The 25,442-nt window shown below is 36.2% G+C and overlaps 1 non-coding gene and 1 pseudogene across 1 annotated transcript; both read right to left on the bottom strand.

Annotated features, from left to right (window-relative positions):
* Positions 1-24,157: 24,157 nt before the first annotated feature.
* Positions 24,158-24,541, bottom strand: LOC136794206 (T-complex protein 1 subunit alpha pseudogene; annotated as a pseudogene).
* Positions 24,542-24,850: 309 nt separating this feature from the next.
* On the bottom strand, positions 24,851-24,974 carry LOC131757872 (small nucleolar RNA SNORA20). Its single transcript, XR_009336023.1, has one exon. It is a non-coding gene; the product is annotated as a small nucleolar RNA SNORA20 (small nucleolar RNA).
* Between the last annotated feature and the right edge of the window lie 468 nt (positions 24,975-25,442).

Here is a 25,442-nt window from a genome sequence, read left to right as displayed (position 1 = left end):
TAGCCTTTTAATTTGTCTTCCTCTCTTGAACTTCAACATATCTCCAATCTATCACCCATTTTGCCACCAGAATTATCTTTTCTAAATTAGGAGTCTGTTAAAGTTACTTCCCACATTGGTGTGGCAATCTATTGACTCTTGGTGAAAATTCCATCTTATTTGTCTGATCACACAAGACCATCTATAATTTGCTCCCCAGCTATATTACTATTTTATTCTTCCTTCTTTACCCTAAACCTACAATAATATTTAACTACATGCTGTTTATCAACTGTTCTCAGCAAATGCATGTCTCTGGTATATCTGTGAAAAAAATTAAATGCTATAAATTATATTTTTTCTTCCTTCCTTTCTTCCTCCCTCCCTCCCTTCCCCCCTTCCTTGCTTCCTTCCTTCCATCTTGTCTAAAAGTTTCTAGCTCTACAAAAATGTTACAAGAATAGTATAACCTCTCATGGTCTCCTCACTTGGATTCAATTGCTATTAATATTTTGTCACATTTACTTTCTCTTCATATATATGTTTTTCTTTTCCTCCTCCTCTTCTTTCTTCATATTATCAATGAAACATTTGAGAGTAAGTTACAGATGTCATGACCTTTTGTACCTAAATAGTTCAGTGTGTATCACTAAAGGAAAGGGTATTTAATTTGCATTACTCTAGTACAATTCCCAAGTTCAGAAAATCCATAGTATAATGATATTTAATATAGAGTTTGTACTTAAATTCTGCCAATTTTTTTCAACAACGTCTTTTATGACAATATCTTCCTGATCTTGGATTCAATCTAGAATCACGCATTGCATTTAGTTGTCATGTTTCTTTAGTTTTCTTTAACATGGAACATTTCTTCAGCTATTTTGTTTGTATTCATTATCATTGCCACATAACCCATTATTTCCAAACTTAGTGGTTTAAAACAACATTATTTCACAGTTTCTGTGGGTCCTGAATGTGGATACACTTGCCTCAGTTGGGTCCTCTGCTTCAGAGTCTCTCCTAATCAAGATATCAGCTGGGGCTGCAGTCATCTCAAGGGTAACTTGGGAAGGAACCACATCTCAAGTTCACTTCTGTGCTTACATTTTTTTAAACTTCTTTATTGGAGTATAATTGCTTTACAATGTTGTGTTAGTTTCTGCTGTATCACAAAGTGAATCAGCTATATGTATACATATATCCCCATATCTCCTCCCTCTTGCGTCTCCCTCCCTCCCTACCTATCCCACCCCTCTAGGTGGTCACAAAGCACCAAGCTGATCTCCCTGTGCTATGAGGCTGCTTCCCACTAGCCATCTATTTTACATTTAGTAGTGTATATATGTCAATGCTACTCTCTCACTTTGTCCCAGCACTCCTGTGCTTATTAGCAGGATTTATGGACTGCTGGACTGGCAGCCTCAGTCCCCTCTTATTAGAGGAAGAATGGCAAAATATGAGCCTTCTTGTGACTCAGACTCTCCTGCATTCTATCATACCATGCTTAGATTCATTCAGAGGTGACAGCAACAGTTTTCCCAGCTTTGCAGTGGATTCTGGCTGCTATCAGTAAACTTTGACACTCCTGGGGAGAATTTATTGAGACTAGTTTCCATGGGAAATTATAAATAGGGCATTGACTAGTATTTGAACTCTTTCTGTCCTGGATTGGGTACAATGTTGATGAAGGTGACTCACTGGAGAATAAAAAATTACCCTAAGAAATATGAAACACTTTTGCAGGCAGACCCACCACCCTGAAAACCCCCTTAGCCCTTATGTTTGAAACAGATAAAGAATGAAAAGATGCTATTGTGAAAATGGATTAGCAAATGCCCCATATTAAGGTAGATTTTTTAAAAAGCTGTCATCATGTCATTCAAGTCCAAGTAAGGCAAAGGGCCCAAGTCCTAGTCTCAGATGGAAGTAATGTGGCCATGACTGCTGAATAAAGAAGTCCCTCAAAGCTGGAATAGATGGTGTCACTAATGATGACTTTGCCACTCAACATATCAAGAGTTTTCGGTGGACAAAATATTGGAAATTCATTTGATTGGGTTGCAAGCAGTCACCACGTGGCACAAAATGGAAAGTGAACGCACTCTCTTCCTGATGGTAGCTCTCTCTTACCCCTTTATCCTGATTTCGGTCACTTTAAAAAGAATAATACTCAGGGGTAGTACCAAGTTCTCCTTATCTCCAAGGTAGACTAAAGGTCACATGCACCAATTTCAATACACTAAAATAATCAGGAAAAGGAGAAACTCATACTTTTATGGCTCTATTTGACACAGGTACCACAAATCAGCATCTTACCCAGTCCCATGGTGGGAGGGGATGTCTAGATTCACCTTATGCAAGTTTGGGCAGAGTTCACAATGTGGAAGGGAAACTAAGGTTGACCTTATAGAAGGATATCTTTGGACAAACTCAATGAAGTTTTGTTATTTCTTATACACCTGAATATATAATAGGAATTGATATTTATATGCTTTTATTTCTCATTCCATCTGTGGTCAAGTGGATTCTCTCAATTGGACAGAGTCACATGTAGAGAAGTGATAGCATCTTTGGGGCCCCACAATCCCAATGACAACTTTGAGCTACAAGTTTCTGTGACAGATTATTTTGCCAATTGGAGACTCAAGCAAATGAAGCAGCCTCCATTTGGAGATTCCCCTTCAGATTCCGGACTGATTGCCTCTCTTCCATGTCTAACAGTTATATCCACTTTGAAAGGCAGCTATTAACTTTCCATAGAAACACCTGACTCATGGGTTCCTGTTACTCTTCAGCCTGATAGTCTGATAAGATATGTCAACTTGAATACAGTAAATAATATAGTAGGAAGGCCTCAAAATATCTTGCTCATCAAATGGAAATGGTATATCCAAGAATGCAGCTAACTTCATCCCAGAGGCATCTCAGCTTTACCTTGTGCACTTGGGAGAAAGTTTATTTTACATTCCACTGCCTCAAGCAAAGTCACTAGCTTAATGGAGCCCTTGATCCACAGAGGTCTCCTAAACACCTAGTCCTGGTACGCTGCCAGTTGAGCTAAGCTGCTATTCACCAATGTGTTCTGGGCTGCTGCAACTGTTCAACCATTGTACTAGTAACGTAGAAGCAAAATTGATTGTGGCTGTTCCTCTCTGTGGGCAGAATTCTAGCCCATTCTCACAGCTCTGGCCATACTCCACTGAAGGAACTTTGTTATATTTGGTTCTGTTGCCCTTGGTCTAGCTTTTTGATCTTCCCCTTGGAAAACCACAGATTAGCAGATTTAGGATACTCTTATTTGGATCCATGAGCTGTTGAAACAAATTGCAGCTGCTGATTGAACTATCTGGATCACTTATATAGATGCCCATGGTATGGGCCCAGTTTCAGAGACTGGATGGATCTAGCTGCTGAACAAGATTTCACTGCCTAGAGTGCCATTGCTTTGGACACGGCAACACATCCATCATGTGGACTGAGCACAGATTATAGGACCCAATATTTCTAATGCAGAGGTTACCACTGAATGTCTGATGTGTTAGTTCTGCTAAAAGTTGACTCATTTGATCCATAGTAAGAGAAGCCACACTGCAGGAGGAGGGGCCTCGATGGACATATACTCAAGGGAACTGAAATATCTTCCATGATCCCTATGATCCATTCACAGGTATTTGGAATTGTTGAGCACTGGAACAACCTCCTCAAATATGGACTTAAAAATATTTCTGACTCATCTTTCTCAGCTCCTCATGGTCTACACAGTTTAGTAAGACAATGTGGTCACTAAATATGGCTGTTTCTCAGAAAAGGATCTCCTATATTGAAAACTGGTCACTCCTATTTTGAAAATTCTGGATTGCACCCTCTTTATTCTTGAACATACTTCTTTCTTTCCCCTAACAGCAACCCAGGCTGGACTGTATGGTTCGCCCTACAAGTGGCCACCCAGACAAAAGTGTTCAAACTTAATTGTGGTTCAGCCACCTGTATCCTTTAGTTGGATGGACATGGGAATAATTTACTACTTGGTTGCATATGCTGCTCACTTAACATCCCTAAGTAGCATACAAGAGCCAAAGTGGGTGACATACTGAACCTCTGTAAGTTTTATGAAAATGCCTTTGTCCCTCTTGCACTTGAACTTTCTAGACCACAGGTATGGCATGAGCAGGGCGTTGCTGAAAAAAATGTTACAGATATAGCAATGGGATACACCAAGTTTGTGGTAATGGAGGTGAAATAATAACCCAGGTACTTGTGGAAGGAGCAATAGAAACCCTCAGAAAGGGATACATTAATGATCTTTTTCTTTAAGATCCACCACTGGTATCTTCCTCACGAAGGAAAATACCCTGACATGGCTCTTCCAAACTGTTGCAAGCACCTAACTTCAACTGGAAATGATAAGAAATGTGTCCTTGACTTTAGCTGAAGTGATTGATTATACCTTTAGAGGTTCATTATTTTCCCTATCACAGAGTGAAGGGAGCCAGACACGCACAGGACACACTGTATGATTTCATTTATATGAAGTTCAAGGACAAGCAAAATGAATCTATAATGCTAGAAGCCAAAATAATAGTTACCCCAGGGATAGGGGCTGTATTGACTGGGAAGGGGCATGAGGTTATTTTCTGAGGTGATGGAAATGTTCTGTATTCTCATCTCTGCTGTGGTTAAATGTAAAATTCAAATATTTGTATAGTTTAGACTTGTGAACTTTAATATATGCATGGTACCCTCATTAAAAATGTTTTAAAAAAAGATTTCTAGAGGGATATCATGTTTTTCTCCCTTTCCATCTAGTGTCAGAAGTAAGAAATTCAAATTCTCATTGTCTGTGTCAAGTGTTTGATTCACCCTTACTTCCTGTAGAGCCCTTTGGGGGTCCCAGTTTTACTGAGAGATGTCAACTTGAGAGTTTGCTGAACTTCACCTTATGCTCCCATATCACGTGGAGTCATCAAAGTGTTTTAAAGTGTTTTCTCTGCGCTTTGGCAGACATTCTCAGAGTAAATGGCTATACAACCCTGCACAACCCAGGGTTTCTGTTTTTTTTAATTCTGCTCAACATATCTCTATTTTCATGTCATTTTAAAATGAGTTTTAAAAGATGCGTGTGTATGTGCATATGTGTGAGTACATGGGCATTTCAAACACCCTTTATTCAGCATTATATGGTTTTAGTCAAAAAGGTCACTCTGGCTAGTGCAGTTTGTACCAAGTACTAAGGAGGGGTCCACATATGGCTGGCTTTATTTTCCATTGCTTTTCTTTATGGAAGATGTTCAGCTGACATAAACAGAAGTTGGTCAAAATATTGCCTGTACTGTTAACTTCCAATATAATTCACTTAAATGAAACAGGCTAACTTCAGTGATAACAGTTAACAGTTAAAATGTTCCATCTTAGGTTTCTTTTAAGTATTACCATTATGGTGCTACTGAGTGTTTTCTTTTGATAAAAAGAAAAATGCCATGGGCTGCAGTGTTCTTTCATCACTTTTCTCACCAGGCCCATTAATATGCTTATAATACTAGTGCCAATTATTTTATTTGATAATGCTTATTACGGTATTTGTATATTTGCATTCCAATTTTTTTCATTAGTGAGTGTCTAAACTGCATCCATGAAATAAATGTAAATACTAATGTAAAAAAAAAAAAAGGACTTTTAAGAGTTACTCTCTCAATTTTAGTCTTCCTTCTGTGCTTTAGACATTTTGTTTTCAGGCTTAGTTTGAGTGGGAGGTTTTTGTTTGTTGTTTGTTATAATACTCTTGATATCTGTAGTCCTTGGATCCAATATAGCTATTTTGCAGATGTACTCCTGTGTCCTCATCCCCTAGTCCAGAACCAGGTCCTATATTTACAACTGAGTGCTACTCTCCTGTGACAAAACTATGAAAAGACTTATTCATTCACTGAACCCCAGATGGCTTGACACAGGTCCTATGTGTATGGCTTTGTATTCTTTCTCTCAGCAACTCAGATATACAATTTCTACTTAAGTAATCACTACAAGTGGTCACACTGTTTTAGACTTTCTCTTGTTGGTTGGAACAGCCAATCCTGGCTTCTCATTTAATAGAATAAACATGGCTTGCATCACTTGACATACATACATACCCTGTAGTCAGAGAAATTAATTACCTCAGTCTGATTCTGGTACCAGGGTGTAGAAAACATTGGCTGAAGTCCACAATTGTCCCTGCAAATTTTTGTTTTGGTCAAACACAAACTTGTTTTGGTTTAAAATTTTATTCTTAGAAGTATATTTTATTAGTTGTTGTGATATTTAAAGAGAAGGGAGCAACAAAAAGTATTACCTGACAGTGTGCCATCTGAATTAAAATACCTCCCTCTGGATTTTGTAGCTACTGATTCCTCCATGAGAAATGCACAGTAAACCATTACTTGGTCTTAACACTTTGACCAACTGAAACATATTTTGCGAAGCCTTTCTCCTCTCATTTTCCTAGGAAGATTGAATAAGCCTTAACCTTAAATCCTTGTTGCATTTTAAACATGCCCGTTTTATAGCTCTTATCATACTGTATTGCCTTGTTTTCATGCATTTTTTTTCCCTGTGAAATTCTGAGCTCCTTGAGAGCAGGTGTCATATCATGTTCAAATCTCAATAATCAGTACATAACAATGGGCCTTCTGAATTAAGTACTCAAAATATTATTAAAATTAATTAACTAATTAATTAAACACCTCAATTTAATTTCCAGGATTTTATCATTTGATTCCATACAAGTTCTGCTTTTTTTCTTTCTACTCTTTTTAAACAATTACCCACTGCACCCGCTAAGCTTATTGCCTCATGTTTCCCAAACATGCTGTGACATGCTTATCCTTTTATTTGGGCTTTTCTCTTACTCAGAATGTTGTCTCCCTGCTTTGAAAATTGGTGGTGTATGTGTGGTATATTTAGAAACTCTCTATTTATAGCAGTATTTTAAAATCATGAAGTGCAATGAGCAATGTATATATTTTTAAAGGACATACAAATGAAAAGCCTCAGAGAAATTGTAGGAAAACTAAGGGAAGTGATTCAAACCTAGATGACATTAAACACAAGTTCAAGTTTCATTCTGCTTGCATTGGTCTGAATTTCACTGAACTGTCTGATGTATGCCAGCGTTTTAATGGGCAACAGAGAAATATAACTGTGTCTGATGTGCATCATGCTGTAGTTTGCTTTCCAGAGGTTAGAGGGCTAAGGAGCTTATTTGGACTTTGCTGTTGCAAAACCACACAAATATTAAGCTGACGTTAGAGCATGCAATTTGACTAAAATGTGTGTTTATAAAACCATGTGTATGTTCCCTCCAAACATGATATTAGATAAAACAAGTACCACTAGAGCAACTTTGCATGTGTTTAAAGAGGATACCAATGTAGTGTTTGGATTCATCCCACACAGTTTTCAATTCACATTTTAAGAATGTGGCAGTATACAACCAAAAAATGGAATTTTGAAAGCTGAATCTGTTACTGACATGTATTTTTTTGAGTGACAGTCTTCAGATAAAGGAGGAATATTCTCCTTTAAAAAAAAATCAGAAACACACAAAAAAGAAAGCATGCCATAAGTAAACTCAAAAAAATATATATCACATAGGAAACTCAAAGTGATTGATCAAATCTATTTCTCCTATTAATTTTAGCAACTGAATTTATGAAAGCCACATGAGAAATGAGATTTCTTTTAATTTAAGCTTAGTTAGTAAGACATGTCTCAAAACACAGGAAAATAGGTAAATTAGCTGTTTGGTTAAATGTCTGTTAACTATAGATGCTTAATATTTATCAATTCACTAGAAACTAATCTGACTAAAAAAAGTGTCTATGGATGAATACAACATAGAAGTTTAAGCCTAGAGATTTTGAATATGTCTGCCTGGATTTAAACCCCAGCTTTACCACTCTTGGCCAAATTACTTATGTACTCTCTGCCTAAGGTACTTCTTGCATAAAATCAATATCTATGGCATAGTATATTTTTAAATGAATATGGTATAGAATATATAGACAATTTCATTTATACATATATTTTCTAACAATACTGTGCACATACATAAAAATTCATGTATCTGTGTACATATGTACATAGTGTTGTTACAAAATAAAATTAGTATATTTATATAAATATATATATTAGTTCATATATATTTACACATAAAAATATATACCTACATATATGAGTTCATATGTATATATGTGTGTGTGTGAAGTACTTTGAACAGTAAGTACCTGGTTCATGGTAAATAACATAAGTGTTACTGATTATCATCACTAATATTGCCATTATTAATGACTGTCTATGCCTTTACCTATGGTCATCATCTCCATTTGTACTTTAATGCACATCCACAGTAGCCTACTCCAGTTTATTCTGTTTTCCCTTTCCCACATCATCAGTTTTCCCCTCTCTACTGGATTTTCCTATCAATATTCAAACTTACGAAAATTTGTCCCACTTTACACAAAGTGCCATAGCAATGGAGGACAAGGTGTTTTTATTATTCCAATAAGTGGTGTTGGGACAGTTGGAAATCTATATTAAAATAATTTTGCCCTGTACCTCATACTTACCAATTCCAGATTGATTGTAGACACGTATGTGAGAGATAAAACAGTATATGTTATATAGGAAAACAGGAGAATACCTTCATTACTCTGGGATGGGCAAAGATTTTTTTTAAGTAGAACACAATAAGACTCTAATCATAAAAATAAAAACTTGAAAAATGGATCTTTATTAAAATTTAGGCCTTCTGTTCATGAAGAGACATTGATAGAATGAAAAGGAAAGCCACAGAGTTCAATAAGATGTAACTCATATAACAACAAAGTTTATATTCAAATATATGATGAATTCCTACAATTCAGTAAGAAGAAAACAATAAAAATACTGGTTAAGCACTTCAAAGGAGGATATTCAAATAGACAATAAAGCTCTCAAATGGTGATCAGATAAAAGGAAATTAAAATCAAAATAAAATACTACTTCAAAAAGAGTCATGTACCACAATGTTCATTGCAGCTCTATTTATAATAGCCAGGACATGGAAGCAACCTAAGTGTCCATCGACAGATGAATGGATAAAGAAGATGTGGCACATATATATAATGGAATATTACTCAGCCATAAAAAGAAGTGAAATTGAGTTATTTATAGTGAGGTGGATGGACCAAGAGTCTGTCATACAGAGTGAAGTAAGTCAGAAAGAGAAAAACAAATACTGTATGCTAACACATATATATGGAATCTAAAAAACAGGTTCTGAAGAACCTAGGGGCAGAACAGGAATAAAGACACAGACGTAGAGAATGGACTTGAGGACATGGGGAGTGGGAAGGGTAAGCTGTGACGAAGTGAGAGAGTGGCATGGACGTATATACACTACCAAATGTAAAATAGATAGCTAGTGGGAAGCAACCACACAGCACAGGGAGATAAGCTCGGTGCTTTGTGACCACTTAGAGGGGTGGGATAGGGAGGGTGGGAGGGAGACACAAGAAGGAGGAGATATGGGGATATATGTATATGTATAGCTGGTTCACTTTGTTATACAGCAGAAACTAACACGCCATTGTAAAGCAATTAAACTCCAATAAAGATGTTAAAAATAATTGTTTTTAATTAAAAAAATAATACTTCACACTGACCAACATAGGTAAAAATAAAAAGATAGACAATGCCAACTATTGGTAAAGATGTGGAGCAACTGGAATTCTCATACACTAACAATGGGAATATATAGATACAACTACTTAAATAACTCTTTGTTAGAATTGATTAAAGCTGAACTTACATATAACTTATATCCAGTGATTCTAACATACTATCTGATTGACATTTTTATTTTGTTAATGTCTATTTTCTCTAATAGAACAATGAGGACAGGGGATTTTATCTGTTATGTTTGCTGCTGAAACCTAAGTGCCTAGAACATAGCCTGGTCCATTGTATATGCTTAATAAATGACTTTCAATTCCTTTAGTAGCATCTGAATGGGAAGCTTTTTATTTGCTACACATTACCTTTTGCCCTTATGATTATTCTTCTGTGATTTTTCAGGACAAAGAAGTTGGTTCTACCTAAAAATGTGATGAAATAAATAACTATATAGTATATAATAACAGTATAAAATGAAAAACTATAACAATCTATAATAATTCTGATTTAAATAACCTCTTAGTCTCTCAAAACAAAGATGATAAAACATAGCATTTTTAATCTCTCAAGTCTTTTAAAGTAAATCTGGGTCATAATTTTATTTTTATAGCACCTCGGTAATGTGAAGTGGACAGTGAAATTATTTTATTATCATTTAATCCAGCTGTGACCTCGGTAATTGATTCTGGAGAAATTTAAAACTGAGTGAGTTAGAAGTATCATGAGAGGGCTTCCCGGGCTTCCCTGGTGGCGCATTGGTTAAGAATCCGCCTGCCGATGCAGGGAACACGGGTTCGTGCCCCCGTCCAGAAAGATCCCACATGCCGCGGAGCGGCTGGGCCCGTGACCCATGGCCGCTGAGCCTGCGCGTCCGGAGCCTGTGCTCCGCAACGAGAGAGGCCACAACAGTGAGAGGCCCACGTACCACAAAAAAAAAAAAAAAAAAAAAGTATCATGAGAACGGTATTGGGTAGATTGATTGATTGATTTAATTTTGCAGCCTCAGAGAGAAGATGCTAAAACTATAGAAGGAGAGATTTATATCAGAAATTAGAAAGCCTAAAGCAATTAAGCCCTAAGATAGACTTTTGTTATGGATATGAAAATTTCCCTGAGAGTTTTTAAGAAAACTGCAAACAGCAATATTTGTAGAACAGCTGTAATGTAGATAAATTAAAATTTAAGCTCCTTCTCCCCCAAGTTTGGGGCTAGAAAATATGAATTTTGGAGTTTCTTTGGTTTAGAATTCTATGATTTCATATCTGACATAGCACATAATCCTTTACACAGCTGAATGGAAAATTTATCTTAGCAATTTTCATAAACTAACACAAATATTATTTTTTAAGTATTTGAAATTCCCTGAATACAAGTGTGTTTAGTATTATCTTAAATATGAATTTAATTCTGGTATATAATTGCATGTATTTAAAAATATAATTACATTCAATAATTTGCTAGCCCTAATTTTAGTGAAATATTTACCAGCTTTGTGATGTAGATGATAATTAGTAGATAAATATACTTATTACTGAGAGACATTGTGAGGTTATTTGTAGCTCTCTTAAGCATTCATTTCTGGATCCAGATAATGAGGAAAATGGCAATGACTATCTTATAGGGTAGTTTTGATGGTTACATCAGATCCAGTTGGTATAGCAGTTAGTGCTAGGCGTGGTACATAGCAGTATACAATAAATGTTAGTTATTATTATTGTTGCAAATATTCATAGTTGGTATTTTAAATACTTCTCTTAATGACCAGGGCAACACCTTACTGTGCATATAATGGACTATGTTTTGCAAGAAAAAATTCATGAAATCTGAAAAAGAATAAAATGAAAATGTCATATTTTAATAATTTTTACTAGCCCTAAGCATACCGAGAATATAAATATGTTTTTTATAAAAGTGTTTTCCCTTCTCTAGGGAGCATTTTTGGTTCTGAGATATAAAGATTTTTAACACATTTGCCTAAAAATTGTTGCCAGTGTAATAGACTAAAGTAACTAAAAATTAAATTGAAGCCACACACTGGGAAAATACTCATTTTCTAAGAGGGTAGTTAATATATCTTCTTAAGGACAATTTTTGAAAACAATAAAAATCTCAAGAACATTATAGATATAAATTTTAAAACTGGTTTTATACCTAACAAATGTACCTATATTTATGGAAAAAAATGACCACATAATATTTAATAAACAAAGCAACCTAAGAATTACTGTATTATTGGTTTAATTTGCTCACAAATTGCTTTCACATTAGCTACAGGATATTTAACTATTTGATATGAAAAACAAGAAAGCATAATTGAGTCACTTGAAAATTACATCTGATTCTCTCAATTTAAAAGCAAAGTTTTTTTCACTCTTACTTTTACTAATTTTCATTAGTTTAACCTGGAGAGAAGGTAGTTACAATGATTCAATATCATCTGATTTATAGGTACAGGAAGGGAAATAATTTGCCCCTAAATCAAATTTAGTTTTCAAACCTGTATTTATGAGTTTGAAAAGAGCCAAGAACAGAAAAAATTTAAATAGTTATTAGGGGTTTTATGGAAACGGAATAAATGAATGGTTTCAATGGTAAGCCAAACATAAGTATAAAAAAAAGATAACTTAGGACTAGCAGGAAACCCTTAGATCTTAAAATAATACGTTTCAAAATGAAGACACCCATTCTTGATAAACAATAAGAAAGCCAATCAAAAATGATTTTCCCGGGCTTTCCTGGTGGTGCAGTGGTTGAGAGTCCACCTGTCGATGCAAGGGAAGCGGGTTCGTGCCCCGGTCCGGGAAGATCCCACATGCTGCGGAGCGGCTGGGCCCGTGAGCCATGGCCGCTGGGCCTGCGCGTCCGGAGCCTGTGCTGCGCAACGGGAGAGGCCACAGCAGTGAGAAGCCCGAGTACCAAAAAGAAAAAAAAGATTTTCCCTTTCTAAGACCTCTCCAGAGTTTTAAGGCACTGCTTCTCTATTGGCTTTTTTTTTTTTTTGAATCTTTAATTTGACATTCAACTTTAAAGGAGGTATAGAAGAAAGTTCTACTTTTATTATTAAAGTATGGTTTAAAATCTTAAATATCCAGGCAGTTCCTTCTCTCTGTAAATTATTCTAATAGTATATAACAATATTATTTTGCTTGATTTATTTAAATAACGTAAATTGTTTATTCGGTGTCTATGCAACAGTCACTATATTAGGTGTTGTGGAAAAATAGAAGAATTAGATATAGTCATTGGCCTGAAGGAAACTCACAACCAGGGGGGAAGAAATGAATATAAAAATAAATTATATACATATAAATATCTGAATATATACGTATGTAAATACATGATGAGATAGAGATGAAAGAAAAGAGGAAAACAGTGAGGTTGAAAAGAAGTTTATTAAGAAATAATACTTCAAACAGTGTCCTATAAAATATAGAAAGAAACTGAAGGAAGCAATCAGAATTCTGGGGGATTTGGCCAATTCTAGGGATGAGAGATCTTATCACTAAGTTGTGACATTAAAAGGTATGAGAAGTGAGGGGAAGGTCAAGACTGGTTGAAAACTATTTAAAGGATGCATACAATTCACTAGGGAACAAGAGAGGAAAAAAAATTCTGGTAAATAAAATAGCATAAGAAAAACATGATTTCCTTAAAGAAAATGAAGGCATATAAAAAACCTAGTACCATACATTTTTTTTTTGAATTCTAAAAACTTCAAAAAAAAAAAAAACAAGCAAATTCTATTAGAAGACTGGGGATTGAACATTTTTAAAAGTTGCATGTTTTTAAAAATCCCTTTGATTTTTTTTCAAAGTGATGCCCATAGGTTGGAAGGCGACTTTCCCTAACATTTGCAGGGCTGGGGCAAGAGTACAGTGGAGCTCTACATATCATACAGGGAAATGTTCTACACTGAATTAGAAGACCAGGTAGAAACTTAGAATTAGCTACTTGCTGGAAAAGTGGCAATGCATGAAGAGCTGGCTCTGGCCCCTGAAGAGTCGACGACTCCCTTCTTCCCCACCCCAAATTCCATTGACCTGTCCTGTGAGCATCTGTGCACGAAGGTGGAAACTCTAACCCACACAACCAACTTCTCTTTATGTAGCTACTACACTTAGTAGTGTGATTCATCTTTGGGAAAAAGGACAGGGGGAAGAGGCCCAAATAACCTTAGACAGTTTGGATAAAGAATTCCAAGGTCTTGTGTGCCCAGATCATGGTTTAGAAGTTGGAGTGTGTTTCTGGTTAATTGTGTCTCCTATGTCCCTCGGATTCCTCACCCTGTAGGAGGGGCATGGCTGGAGGAGGGCCAGAGTGGATGATCTCTAAAGCAGTACTACTCATAGAAGAGTACTCCAACTGACACCATGAACTACTGTTACTGTTCCATGATGAGATAATTTGCTTCACCAGAATGTTAATGAACTACATCACTAAGCATGTTATTTATTTTTGCTAACATTTTTCTTTAGAACGGCTAGGTAAAGAAACCAATATTAATTTACATTCTCATACAAGCTTCTTATCCTGCCATGGATCCACTCATGAAGTGGTACTGTTCTAAAGTATGTGGCTAAAACTGGGGCCACTCTTGACCAAGTCTAGAGAGTTACAAGAGACCAATACAAGCAAACAAGCTGATTTTTTGATGCACAACATATTCTAATGTAGGATTAACTATCTCCACTGTCCAAGACAGTTCTGTCAGAGGTTAACTCACTAATGAACTCACATTATATTCTTCCCAGTAACAGCATCAATTTAACTGGATTTAAAATATAAAACATGAATATTTTGGACACTAAATTTTTATTCCATAAAGTCAGTACTAACTTTGTATTCTGTCTTCTTCCAAGATTAGTGCTACTAGTTATAATTAAATGCAATGATTATATGAAAAGGATTTTGGTAATCTAATGGAAAACCATAGATGTGAAGAAACGAAAGTTTTCAACTCAATCTAATTACTTACAGCCAAATAACAAAAGTGATGAATTATAAGACTACCGTAGACTACCTGAACTCTGTAACTAGAAGTTTTTATTTCAGTACTATAGAAAAGATCAGATTGGAGGTATAATAGTTGGTCCAATATCATCTAATTTAAAGAGATGAGAACTATTAACATTCAAATTTATAGAGTTGATTAATTAGGAGTTATCTCCCAATAGCTAGAGTTCTTCCCTTAGGAATCACTCTAAGAGAAGACATTTAATATATTTGTTTTGTTGTTTCAAAGATGTAAGTAAATATTTCACAGACAGGCTGGCTATCAAACAAATTTAACCTCAAAAATAGTTCCCTTGATAATTAATCAAAAAATGTATTTAATCTCGGAAATTGCAAGTACCATCAGAAAATGGATTTAATTTACACACATTTATTTTACACACTTTTTAGAATACAGTGTTTTACAATAACAATACTACTGAAATGTTAGATTTAATAGATTATTATTTTAAAAAGAGAATTCTATCAGCAGAGTGAATGTAAGGAGATAATTTTGAAAGAAGTAATTTGAGCTCAGCAGCTGTAGAGTACAATTCATTCTTACATGGGCTCAAGTGTACAGCTCCAGGAAAGAACAATTAGGACCTCTTTAAATCTAATTTCTAGCTCCTGGCGCTAAAACTCATTTGGCTCCAGGGATGATCCAGATGTTCAGGTTCATTTTAGCTCAAGACTGAATGAAATCTAAGAATAAAAGTCAAGAATACCCAAACTACAAGAGGTTATGAAGATTGGCTTGTTGATCACTTTCTTTTCGTAGATATGGAAACTGAGTGGCAAGAGTAGGTGACTTTTTCAAGACTCACAGAAAAATGAAGTCATGATTTTCTTTCCTAAATCAGGATTCACCCTCTACCACTGCTGCCCCTGAAATTTATTTTATTAATTACCTTCCTTTAGCCACCCAAGCTTACTAAGAATAATAACTTGTGATTGAGTAAGAAGCTCATTCTGTCTAGGATGGACCGTCTAGTCTTGGATACAAAGCTACATCATTTATTCATTCAGTCAGCCAAATACATGCTGAATAACATCTACATTCAAAGCAGGGCTGGGCATGATGAATCACAGAGAGAGGATTAAAGCATGTTCAGTACCCCTACTATCAGCAAATCTAGTAGTGACTGCTACTAGATAATAAGCTTTTGATAACAGTAAGGGTGCTGAACATGCTTTAATCCTCTCTCGGCTATTGGCAACAACACGGATGGGCCTAGAGGGTGTTATGCTTAATGAAATCAGTCAGACAAAGTAAGACAAATACTCGATGTTATCATCACTTGAAATCTAAAAAATAAAACAAACAAATATATATAACAAAACAGAAACAGAGGGCTTCCCTGGTGGCGCAGTGGTTGAGAGTCCACCTGCCGATGCAGGGGACACGGGTTCGTGCCCCGGTCCGGGAAGATCCCACATGCCGCGGAGCGGCTGGGCCCGTGAGCCATGGCGGCTGAGCCTGCGTGTCCGGAGCCTGTGCTCCGCAACAGGAGAGGCCACAACAGTGAGAGGCCCGCGTACTGCAAAAAAAACACAGAAAAACAAAACAAAACAAAAAAACCGAAACAGACTCATAGATATAGAGAACAAACTACTGGTTACCATTACCAGTAGGGACAAGGAGAGGGGCAAGATATGGGTATGGGATTAAAAGATATAAACTACTATGTATAAAATAAATAAGCCACAAGGATATATTGCACAGTATAGGGAAATATAGTCATTATTTTATAATAACTTTAAAGGTTGTATAATCTATAAAAATCTTGAATCCTTATGTGGTATAACTGAGACTAATATTCAATATAATATTGTAAATCAATTATACTTAAATTTAAAGAAAGAGAAATTAGATACAAATATCCAATGTAATTTTTATTCAAATACAAAAAAATGCTATCTTCTTTGAAGGATCAGTTCATAGGTTATTAGAGGAAGTAGAGAGCATATCCAATGGCAGGGTGGTGAGGATAAAGCTTCAAAGTGGAATTGGTGACTGGGACTCAAAGGGTTTCTCTGGGAAAGAGTGGAGATGGAGGCGAGCTGCCAAGGAAAGCTAGCAGCTGAAGGATGGAGCAGAACTGAATATAGGATGAAGATATCAAGCCCGGCTGAGAAACAAAGTTGATAAAAACCTAACCAAGAGAAGGAAAAGGAAAGGAACCGGCTCACCACAGCTACAACCCAAGAGTGTCAGAGCTGACATAATGTCAGAGTGAAAGAGCTTCTTGGTCTAAACCATGTTTATTTGGGAAAGACTGGCAGGCTCAATATTCTATTCTGGATATATATGTTTAGAGTGGGGAGGCAGTGTTCAATGACTGCTGTAAAGACCTATACTTCTATTTTCTATCTGACAGGGTCACTCTGTACAGTGCTTATCAAATCCAACTGATAATGAATGTAGACAGGTCCCACTTGAGTTGTATTCTATTGAGATTTTTTTATGAGGTTTTCAAAGAATTTCATTTTAATATCTTGAAGATGGAACTCTAGGGATGGCAATAATCTATTATATGATTTTTATCTATTCATCTTAATCATAGAGAATTTTTGAAAATATATAGAAAAAAGTAACAATCACCCATAATTCAACAAAAAGGACCCAAAGTGACTTTTGCTAAAATTTTGGTTTCATGTGTGAATGTGTGTGCATGTAGTATAAAACATACATATATATATAGGAGGTGATTAAATGATCCCTTTTAGAAAATGATACTGTTATATTGTTTGCCTTGGAAACTCAAGAAGCTAAACTTCACTAGTAGTCAAAGAAATACACTTAAAAGAATAAGAAACTATAGTTCATTTAATAAATTAGAAATGTCTAACAATTAATGACAATATCCAGTGTTGGCAAAGGTTTAAGGATATGGGCAAACATTCGTAGAAGTGTAATTGTTTTAATATCTGGTAGTGCAATCAGTCTATATCCATCAAAAGCTTCTGAGATAGCTTTTACTGTGGCCTAGGAATGTATAAAAAGGAAGTGACATGAATATATACAAAGTTTTATGAATAAGCATATTCACTAAAGTAATATTTCAAATACTAAATGATTTTAAACAACATAATTTTCAATACTAATTAAGTAAATGTTGATGTGGCTCCATGATGTAAGATACAGCTATGGACCATCATGAAGTGCAGTATGATGTAATTATGGTGTAAAATGTTAATGAAGTGTGTTGAACTTCAGAGGTTCTAAAACTACTGTGTGTGTGTGTTTGTGTTACATCAAATCTTATAGGACATACATATGTATTTGGTTGTGAAACAATTTTATTAAAATAAGAATTAAAATGTTACCTCAGAGATAAAGATGAAACTTTTGGTAATGTGGATAAACTATAGTTTAATGTGAAACTACTCTTTAAGGATAAGAAGAGAAAGCATGTGTGCAATACTCTAGTCCTGCATTTTTGTCTACTATTTCTTCATGTGTGTGTGTATTTATACTAGTTTCTATATTGGTGGATGAGTTTTTTTAAGAGTACTTTTATTTTGGAGGCAGAATCAAAGCTGAACTCAGCTGCCCTTTTGCCAACTGCAAAGCAAATAGCAGACAAAAAGGTTTGCTGTATGGGGTTTCTATCTCTGTTCATATAAATTGTACTTCTATTGAAAAGTATATTCTATTTTCCCAAACTTAGAATCTGGGTTGGACTTGCCACTTGCATTGATCAATAGAATACAACGGAATTGACCCATTGGGACTTCTGAGCCCAGGCCTTAATAATAGTTGTTGGATCTTCTGTTTTTGCTCAGGGAGAACCCAGACACAATATAAGATGTCCAGGTTATACATGTGAATTGAGAGAGCGGCCACATGAAGAAGAACTGAAGGCTCAGACATGTGTGGGAGCCCGGCTGACACCACAAGAAAAGAGAAACCTAGTTCTCCCAACCATCCCAGCTGAGTGAGGCAATCTGGAACATTCTAGCTGACCTGATGTTCTAGCCGAATGTAACTGAACAGGGACCTGTCACTATGCAGAAGAGAAGAACATCCTTAATGAGGATGTTCAAATATCGGACTGGAAGAGAAAAATGATTGTCATTTTAAGCAACTAAGCTTTAAGTTGTTAATTACGCAGCATAGTTAACTGAACAGTTAACTATGGGTAGTTAAGTAAATTAGTGTGCTGTAAGAAACGTAAGTAGTATCTAGTAAACTAACTCTAAACCAGGTAACTAGCATCCAGAAACATAATTCAGTAGCTAGAATTTGTCATTGAAGAGCTCTTTCAAAGACAGATTCTCTTGACATGGAAATGAATCAACATTTTCTATATGTGTTATTTCTATATGCTATTTCTTTTTTGTTTGTTTGTTTTTTGTTTTTGTTTTTTTTTTTCTATTTCTTATAAGAGGGTTTTACCTGTAAACGAATGTCTTATATGCTATTTCTTGGAACATTTTGCTTATATGGTTTTGTCATGTTTATTAATAACATAAAACATGTTCTATGGTTATGTTATATCCTCTGCATGGGATATAAGGTAAGTCATTTAACAAACTAAGGTGACATTTGGTTCTAATTGCAATTTATGACAGGCTGGACATACAGGGTTCATGAGAAAGAGGTTTGGATTGGAGAAAGAATCCTGCTTCTCCCGGTGATTTGAGGGTGTAAGCAAGTACTTGGGCAAGATACTAACTCTTTCCCAGTCTCGGATTCCTCATCTCTAGATAGAGGGGAGAAACCTGTTGGCATCTAAATTCCTACCTAATCAAACATTAAGAGTCTGGACTTAAAGTCCTAAGGCACACCTTTTAGATTGAACATGTATTTTACTTTCTTCTCTTAAACATGTTTCATAATGTAATGAAGGATTACAACTATAGTTCTTAGATTTCTAAAAAATTAATTTGTATGATTTTATGGGGTAACAATGGGAGAGAAGACTGTCATGACTGAGCTTTGGTGATTAATATTAATTCTTTTAATCTAGAAATTATTTCTAAAAGCCAGAATTATAGGGCATCAAGATTCTGCTTTATTTTGTAGGAGTATTTCAGTGCAACACAGACAAAATATTTTTTTTAATTACCATAAGCACTTTTAAAAGATGAAAATTGGGGCTTCCCTGGTGGCGCAGTGGTTGAGGGTCCGCCTGCCAGTGCAGGGGACACGGGTTCGTGCCCCGGTCCGGGAAGATCCCACATGCCGCAGAGCGGCTGGGCCCGTGAGCCATGGCCGCTGAGCCTGCGCGTCCGGAGCCTGCTCTCCGCAACGGGAGAGGCCACAGCAGTGAGAGGCCCGCGTGCCACAAAAAAAAAAAAAAAAAGATGAAAATTAAGCTGGGCACATGCAGGAAAGAATGGTTAGGATGGCAAAGTACTTGAACTTATTAGGTGAAAGAATTGGAATATTTAATCCGGAAAAGAGATTGGGGAAGGGTAGATTATTCTTTGTAGCTCTTAGAGGAAGAACAAGAATGGATGGGTGGAATTAAAGGGAGACAAATTTGACTCTTTTATGTGGAAGAACATCTTAATAATTCCCTCATAAGGAAGTCGATCAAGCAGAGATTATGCAATCATTTGAGAGTCTTCCAGGTAACTTCAAGAACTGGTTTCTGGTTATTCTAAGACTCTAGGAGACTAGTCTGTATGCATAAAGATACTTCTGATTTTAAAAAGAAGTTTAGGTAGAAATTTCTCCTCCTGGGCCTGGAGCAGTGAAAGGACAAAGGCTTAGGCTGCACTGTGGCAATGGTTTATAAGGCAAATCTCTTCAGAGATGGTAGCACCAACTCCCAGGCAAAGAGTCCCATTACAGGTCTGAAGCATTCACAAGGTTAGCCAACCTTCAAAGACAAGAACACATTTCTTTAAATGCTCCTGCACCAAAATGACATCAATGTGTTCTTTAACTCTTGTATTTTAAAACCCATGATTTTCTTGCGGTGGGTGCCTCCAAGCTATTGGAGACCTTGAGGATGAGGACTTGCCAAAGCCAACTGTGGCGCGGGCACATGTGCCAGCTGGATGGCCATGCTTAACTTTGGGTTTCTTATTTTCCTTCTTCTTGCAGCTTTGAGTAATGAACACTTTCTTGGTTTTCTTGAGTCACAAATACAGGACTCTGAAATGAAGTCATCTTTAGAACTCGGCTGTCATAGGGTACCTCTGAGGGAAACTAAATTTGTTTTTCTTTCTAAGCTATTTGACCAAAATTATTTTCCATCTCAGCCTCTGTTAAGGAAGTCAGAGCTCCCTTTCTGATCCTTCAAAGTTCTAAAAAAGAATAAAAGCTTTTCTTTGCCTACTTCGTAGCTTGGATGTATGTTCTTATTAATGTTATAAATGCCTGCCATGTCCATGTACTTTCAGATTCCTGGATAATCTGCTGATGCACTGAAACACAAGCTATAATTATACATAAGAAATGACCAGTATCAAAGTTTTATTAACATTCTGGCTTTTCAGACTGGAATTTTAGTCCTTTTAATTTTCCTATAGTCCCTGTCAAACAATAGTAGAGACAAGAGCTGAAGAATTTAGCTTTGTAAAAATTTCCCCACTTGACCTAGAATCATAAATCCTAAGGTAAGAAGGACAAACCTTTGAAATCATTTATTACCAATCCCCCAATTAACAGTTGAGAAGATATTTGCCTTGAGGTGTTGAATGATTGAGCATAGAAGGCAAGTATCATTATTCCTTTCCCGGGGCTCTTCCAACCACACCCTACTTATTCATAAGACATGTACTCAGCCTCCGCAGAACTCCTAAGGCTGTGACTAAGTGCTTGGCTACTATAATGAGAAGGTCTCCTCTTACAGCAGAAAGAGCCCAGAAATCAGACTTACTGGTTGAACTAGATACCAAATATAGTGTTATATATAAAATATCCAAATTTAAGCTTCTTCCTCTCCCAAAATTTCAAATGGGAAAAATATCAAAAAATAAAATTATGGTGTATCCATAGCATGTTAAGACAGGAAGAATGTTGTTTATAACACCTTTAAATAAAAGAAAAAAATACAAGGAAATCTTGTTATATATATCATGAGTAAGGGTAGCATGACAACTGTGAATTGACAGACATGAGGTTCATTTCTATGTGTGGATTTAAGAAATCAGTTTCACATTTAAAGACATTTACATAATTAGCAGCTTCATTTTTTGTTTTCTGAATATTCTACATAATATAAATTGCTTTCTAATATTCAAGTTTTTATTTAATAATATTTTGGTAGTTTTCTTTCTACCGATTGAGATACAAATCATTGCTTTGATACACTTTTATGGCCAAGTTGAAACACTGATAGGGATTTTCAGTTGTTTACCTGAGGCCACCAATATGTGCATTTAAGGAAATATGTATTTCTTGTCTTTGGAGGACCAGTTCAATTCACCACACATTTATTTAGTGCTACTTTATAATGGGCTATCTATGGTTAAGGGCTTAGACCTTCATAATTAAGATTATGAAAAGAAAAAGGATGTAGGAAATTCCCTGGTGGTGCAGTGGTTAAGAATCCACCTGCCAGTGCAGGGGACACGGGTTCGAGCCCTGTTCCAGGAGGATCTCACATGCCGTAAAGCAGCTAAGCCCATGCACCACAACCACTGAGCCTGAACTCTGGAGCCCACGCACCACAACTACTGAGCCTGTTCGCCACAACTAACGAGCCTGTGATCTAGAGTGCGCGAGCCACAACTACTGAAGCCCGCATGCCTAGAGCCCGTGCTCTGCAACAAGAGAAGCCACTGCAATGAGAAGCCCACGCACCGCAACGAAGAGTAGCCCCCGCTCGCCACAACTAGAGAAAGCCCGCGCACAGCAATGAAGACCCAATGTAGCCAAATATAAATAAATAAATAAATTTATAAAATAAAATAAGCTTATTAAAGAAAGAAAGAAAAAGGATGTAGTAATGTATATGCAGAACAAAGTGATCATGTGCACACAGACTGAAAACTGCAGGAGTCAGGGATTTGTGAGTGGTATCTTGTGCTGAAAGTCTGGAGAGTGTCACAGGTAAGCCATAAGGTGATGAAAAATCTAGAAAAGTGAGTGAAGGGCTTGGATTTTATCCTGCCCTATGAAGTCTACTTCCCATCTTCCATCATTTTTCAAAAATTGAGATTACAATATTAATACATTAAAAGAGTGTTAAGGTGGGAGGGAGGGAGACGCAAGAGGGAAGAGATATGGGAACATATGCATAACTGGTTCACTTTGTTGTAAAGCAGAAACTAACACACCATTGTAAAGCAATTATACACCAATAAAGAAGTTAAAAAAAATAAAAAAGAGTGTTAGGAAAAATAAACTTCTGAGGTAGATAGCCTGGGTTCAAAGCTCAGCTCCTGTACTTCGTATGTAAGTTTGGACAAATGCTTTATCTTTCCATGTCTCAGGTTAGATATTTGTCAAATGGGGATCATAATATTATAGACTTCATTCAGTTTTTATGGGGCATAAATGAATGAATGAGTATAAACTATTCATATTGAGTAAGTGCTCAATACATCTTGGGTATTATTATTAACATTGCATCTACTAGTATTTGGTATAACAAAAAACCCTAATTTATATTTTATTTCAGTGAGTCTTTGTCTTATCTCTGGAAACATATTCCTTAAGGTGAAATATTTGTTTGATTTCAATACTATCCTCTTTTTAGACATATATTATTTTAAATGAATTTGGAGTTATTGAGATAAGGTTGCATTCTGAAAAAGAGGATAGGAACCAACCTGATTGGGTCAGAATCTTGGCTCTACTTAATTCTAAGCATTTGACAATAGAAAATAATTTAAATTTAAATAGTTTAAATTCTCAGGGAATTGTTTCCTGAGCTGTAAAATGGGGATAATATTTCTTTTCCACAGTTATACTTTCATAGAGGACTATCATTGAATGGGACTATAAAAGTAAATAGAAAGCAGACCAGTCAAGGTCTTACAGATGGTGTTAAGGAATTTGGTCTTTGCCCTACAGGCACTGGGAAGCTATATGAAGATTTTTAGTAGGAAAGAGAAATGATCAAATGTTAGTTTTTAAAAGATCTAGCTGACAGCAATGTGGGAAATATACTGGAGGAAAATAAGAGTAGGTGAAAGAAGCCCTATCAGAGTTTATTACAGGTGAAAAATAACAATAGCCTAGTTTAAGGTGTGGGTACTAGAAATGGAGAGAGATGTGTAGAATGAGACCTATCTTGGAGATAGCATTAACTGGTGAACCTAGTTTGGGAGGAGAGGGAATGCTAGGAGTCAAAGATGACTAGTAGGTTTTGCCTTGAACCTATGGGTAGAAGGGGGTGTCATTGACTAGGCAGCACTGAGCAGCACTGCATGAAGAGCAAACACTATTGGAGAAAGAGGAAGATCACGAGTTAGTTTTTTTGTTTGTTTGTTTGTTTTGTTTTGTTTTTTTCAGCTTTTTGCACTTTAATGTGTAATATTTGAGGTACAACAAGATAACTGCATCTAACATTGTCATAAATAAAAGAGATCAGTCATCAAGGGCTCCAGAGTGAACAGCATCTTTGTAACCTCCATGCTTATCATCTTTGCTTTCTGGGTGTAATTTAATAAGATCGTCAATTCGAAGAATGGTAATTGCAGCTTCAGTTGCAAATTTCAAACTTTTAACTTTAACTATTGTTGGTTCAAACACCCCTGCTTGTCTGTTGTCTCGGGGTTTACCATTGACCAAGTCAAGACCAATCCATTTTAGATTTTTGAGTTCTGGGTTAACTTGAGCCTCATTATGAAAAGCTTTTAATTTTGCAACCAGATCTGTGGAGTCTTGGGCAGCATTAACTGCCAGAGCATTGGGAATCACAAGAAGAGATCTTGCAAACTCGGCAATAGCAAACTGTTCCCGGGAGCCCATGCTGGTTGCATAGTTTTCGAGGTATATGGATGGACAGGGCTGCTTCTACGGCGTCGCCACCAGTAACCACAGATTTCAACTCCAAAACTCTCTTCACCACACAAAGCGCATCATGTAAAGAGCACTCCATCTCGTCACACATGAAATCATTTGCCCCGCGTCGTAAGATGACTGATGCAGAGGTACGATCCTTAGTGCTATTTTAAAAAAAGTGAAATTCTCAAATCAATGCTTTAATAAATCCGTGCAGAAACTCAATCTAAGTGCCTTGATTAAATCCTGCTTACACAGGACATTTAGACATGGAAGCAATGTCTAGACCATGGAGAAGAGATGAAATGGTTACTTCACCTCAATTTACAATGGCCCAACATTATTTTATCCCATGCATATAACTGCTTATATCACTGAAGGAACGAGTTAGTTTTAAATATCTGTTGAGTTTAAGGTGTCTGTGAAGCACCTAAATATAGATGTGAAGTAGACAGTTGAATAAATGACCTGGATCTTAAAGGAGAGGTGTGGGTTAATGGTATAGATTTGGTATCCATTAGAATAGAGGTGTTCATTGAAATCAAAGGAGTGGAATAGATGCCATAGTCCTACATGGAGAATGAAAAGTAGAGGACAAGAAGACCTAGGACAGATCCCTGAGAAAATTCTCATAGTTCAGTATGGGAAGATGAGCCTTCAAGAATGACTAAGATTAAATAGCCAGAAAAAAAGGAAAATTAAAATTCTCTAAGGTTTAGAAGCTAAAAGAACTGAATATTTTAAAGAGGAGAAGTGAATGACTGTTTTGGAGATAACTAAGTGATCTAATAAGCTAAGGAACAAAAAAAGTTTCTCCTGGATTTGGTGAAGTAGATGACATTGATAATAATGATGAAAGCAGTTTTGG

Source organism: Kogia breviceps, chromosome 5 (genome assembly GCF_026419965.1).
Source record: "Kogia breviceps isolate mKogBre1 chromosome 5, mKogBre1 haplotype 1, whole genome shotgun sequence".
NCBI classification, from domain to species: Eukaryota; Metazoa; Chordata; class Mammalia; order Artiodactyla; family Physeteridae; genus Kogia; species Kogia breviceps.
This window is presented reverse-complemented; position numbering and strand designations above follow the sequence as displayed.